General features: G+C 34.8%; 1 non-coding gene across 1 annotated transcript; it reads right to left on the bottom strand.

Annotated features, from left to right (window-relative positions):
* Positions 1–3,019: 3,019 nt before the first annotated feature.
* LOC127748247 (small nucleolar RNA R71) lies at positions 3,020–3,123 on the bottom strand. The gene has a single exon (XR_008010189.1). It is a non-coding gene; the product is annotated as a small nucleolar RNA R71 (small nucleolar RNA).
* Between the last annotated feature and the right edge of the window lie 833 nt (positions 3,124–3,956).

Here is a 3,956-nt window from a genome sequence, read left to right as displayed (position 1 = left end):
TCATTATCATTCTCACTTATGAACGCACGTGATTGACAACCACTTCCGTTCTACATGCAACCGAGCTTGAATGTGTATCTCTTAGATTCCTCAACAGAATCTTCGTGGTATAAGCTAGATAGATGGTGGCATTTATGAGGATCCGGAAAGTCTTACCTTGTCTGTGGTATTCCGAGTAGGATTCCGGTAATGAATGACTGTGACGTACTTCAAACTTGCAAGTGCTGGGCGTTAGTGACAGACGCAAAAGAATCAAGGGATTCTATTCCAGTAGGCGCAGGAACCAACCAGTGATTAGCCGTGCTGTGACAGAGTGCGTGAGCGTAGTTTTCACTGCGAGGATGGGATGTAGCCATCAACCATGGGTGATGCCTCCAGACGATTAGCCATGCGAGTGACAGCCGCAGAGGATCATTTTCCCGAGAGGATTGAAAGTAGCCACCGCTGATGGTGAACCCCTATACACAGCTTGCCATGGAAAGGAGTAAGAAGGATTGACTTGAAGCAGTAGGAGAGCAGGCGTCCTTGAGCCATACAGTATCTCCATTCGCTTATCTGAAATTCCCACCAATGAATCTGCATGAGTACTCTATCCCTTTTATTATTTCTTCTTTTTATTATTAATTTTCGAAACCATAAACAATTTAATCTGCCTAACTGAGATTTACAAGGTGACCATAGCTTGCTTCATACCAACAATCTCTGTGGGATCAACCCTTACTCACGTAAGGTTATTACTTGGACGACCCAGTACACTTGCTGGCTAGTTGAACGGAGTTGTGTTCACTCGTGCCAATTTCAAATTCCATAATTTTACAATTACGTGCAACTACAACACCAAGTTGATGAATGCAACTTAAAGAATAGTGATCACAATTTCGTCCACCACTGGACGTTAGTGACAGACACAAAAGAATCAAGGGATTCTATTCCAACCTGATTGAAAACCGACAGATGATTAGCCGTGCTGTGACAGAGCATAAGACCATTTTCACTGAAGAGGATGGGATGTAGCCATTGACAACGGTGATGCCCTACATACAGCTTGCCATGGAAAGGAGTAAGAAGGATTGGATGAATGTAATAAGAAAGTAGAGATTCAAGAGGAGCACAGCATCTCCATATGCCTATCTGAAATTCCCACCAGGAATTATATGAGTAACTATTTACTATTTTATTTTCTGTTTATTATTTATTTTCGAACTTATCATAAACCATTTAATCTGCTTAACTGAGATTTACAAGGTGACCATAGCTTGCTTCATACCAACAATCTCCGTGGGATCGACCCTTACTCACGTAAGGTATTACTTGGATGACCCAGTACACTTGCTGGTTAAGTTGCACAGAGTTGTGACCACACATAGTTGTAAACCATGGTATTGGCATCATGTTTTTGGCGCCATTGCCAGGGAAAGAAAAAGCAATGAATTTTACAAAATGTAATAACATATGAATCACAATTTCGTCCACTAAGTTTTTGGCGCCGTTGCGGGGGATTGTTCTAGTATGGACAACTGACGGTTCATCTTGTTGCTCAGATTAGGTAATTTTTTTTCAAAAATTTTTCAAAAATCTTTTTCAAAATTTTCTTTTCTTTTTCGTTTTTCCAAACTTTATTTTCGAAAAATATAATAAAAATACAAAAAAATCATAAAATCATAAAAATCAAAAATATTTTATGTTCATTGTTTGAGTCTTGAGTCAATTTTTAAGTTTGGTGTCAATTGCATGATTTTAAAATTCATGCATTTTTCGAAAACTCATGCATGGTGTTCTTCATGATCTTCAAGTTGTTCTTGGTAAGTCTTCTTGTTTGATCTTGATATTTTCTTGTTTTGTGCCTTTTGTTATTTTCATGTACATTTTTGCATTCATAGTGTCTGAGCATGAAAAATTTCTAAGTTTAGTGTCTTGCATGTTTTTTTTTCTTGAAAAATTTTCAAAAAAAAAAGTTCTTGATGTTCATCATGATCTTCAAAGTATTTTTGGTGTTCATCTTGACATTTATAGTGTTCTTGCATGCATCATTGGTTTTGATCCAAAATTTGCATGTTTTGAGTCGTTTTAGTTGTTTTTCTCTCTCCTCATTAAAATTCAAAAATAAAAAATATCTTTTTCTTACTTAGTCAAAAATTTTTAAAATAAGTTGTTTCTTGTTAGTCAAGTCAAAATTTCAATTTCAAAAACTTATCTTTTCAAATCTTTTTCAAAAATCAAATCTTTGTCATTTTTTTATTATTATTTTTGAAAATTTTAAAATTGATTTTCAAAATCCTTTTCTTAATTTTATTTCATAATTTTCGAAAACTTTACTAACAATTAATGTTTTGATTCAAAATTTTCAAGTTTGTTACTTTCTTGTTAAGAAAGATTCAAACTTTAAATTTTAAAATCATATCTTTTGATTTCTTGTGAGTCAAGTCATTAATTCTGATTCTAAAAATTAAATCTTTTTCAAATTAAATTTCAATTATATCTTTTCAATTATATCTTTTCAAACATATCTTGTTCAAATCATATCTTTTTCAAACTTTAATTTCAAAATCTTTTCTAACTTCTTATCTTTTCAAAATTGATTTTCAAATCTTTCCCAACTAACTAATTGACTTTTTTGTTTGTTTTACTATTTCTTATCTTTTTCAAAACCACCTAACTACTTTTCTCTCTCTAATTTTCAAAAATCACCTTCCTCTTTTTCAAAAATCTTTTTATTTAATTATTTGTTTTAACTTTTAATTTCATTCCCTTTCTTAATTTTTGAATTCTAACTACTAATTAAAATAAAAACAAAAATATTTTTCTTCTCTTTTCTTCTAATTTTCGAATTTTCCTCTCTCTCTCTCTCTCTCTTTCTATTTATTTTATTTATTTACTAACACTTCTCTTCTCAAAATTCGAACCCCTCCCTTCTCTGTGTTTGAATTTTTCTTCTTCTTCCTTCATTCTTATTCTTCTACTCACATAAAGGAATCTCACGACCTTCTTGGATAAATTCTTTCCTCCTCAAAAGCTGAGCAAGCTTAGAGTGGATGTTCAGACCTTCAAACAAAAAGATAGTGAATCCCTCTATGAAGCTTGGGAAAGATACAAGCAGTTGACCAAAAGGTGTCCATCTGACATGTTTTCAGAATGGACCGTATTAGATATATTCTATTATGGTCTATCTGAGTTTTCAAAAATGTCATTGGACCATTCTGCAGGTGGATCCATCCACCTAAAGAAACACCTGCAGAAGCTCAAGAACTCATTGACATGGTTGCAAATAACGAATTCATGTACACTTCTGAGAGGAATTCCGTGAATAATGGGACACCTCAAAGGAAGGGAGTTCTTGAAATTGATGCTCTGAATACCATATTGGCTCAGAACAAAGTGTTGACTCAGCAAGTCAACATGATCTCTCAAAGTTTGAATGGATGGCAAAATGCATCCAACAGTACTAAAGAGGCAGCTTCTGAAGAAGCTTATGATCCTGAGAACCCTGCAATGGCAGAGGTTAATTACATGGGTGAACCTTATGGAAACACCTATAATTCATCATGAAGAAATCATCCAAATTTCTCATGGAAGGATCAACAAAAGCCTCAACAAGGCTTTAACAATGGTGGACGCAATAGGCTGAGCAATAGCAAGCCTTTTCCATCATCTTTTCAGCAACAGACAGAGAATTCTGAACAAAACACTTCTAATTTAGCCAATCTAGTTTCTGATCTGTCAAAAGCCACTTTCAGTTTCATGAGTGAAATAAGATCCTCCATCAAAAATCTGGAGGCACAAGTGGGCCAGCTGAGTAAAAAAGTCATTGAAACTCCTCCCAGTATTCTCCCAAGCAATACAAAAGAGAATCCAAAAGGAGAGTGCAAGGCCATTGATGCGATCAATATGGCCGAATGCACAAGGGAGGAGAAGGACGAAAATCCTAGTGAGGAAGACCTCCTGGGACGTCTCTCAAG

The sequence above is a fragment of the Arachis duranensis genome, chromosome 5 (genome assembly GCF_000817695.3).
Source record: "Arachis duranensis cultivar V14167 chromosome 5, aradu.V14167.gnm2.J7QH, whole genome shotgun sequence".
In the NCBI taxonomy this organism is placed as follows: Eukaryota; Viridiplantae; Streptophyta; class Magnoliopsida; order Fabales; family Fabaceae; genus Arachis; species Arachis duranensis.
The sequence above is the reverse complement of the archived record's forward strand: the minus strand, read 5'-3'. Positions and strand labels throughout refer to the sequence as shown.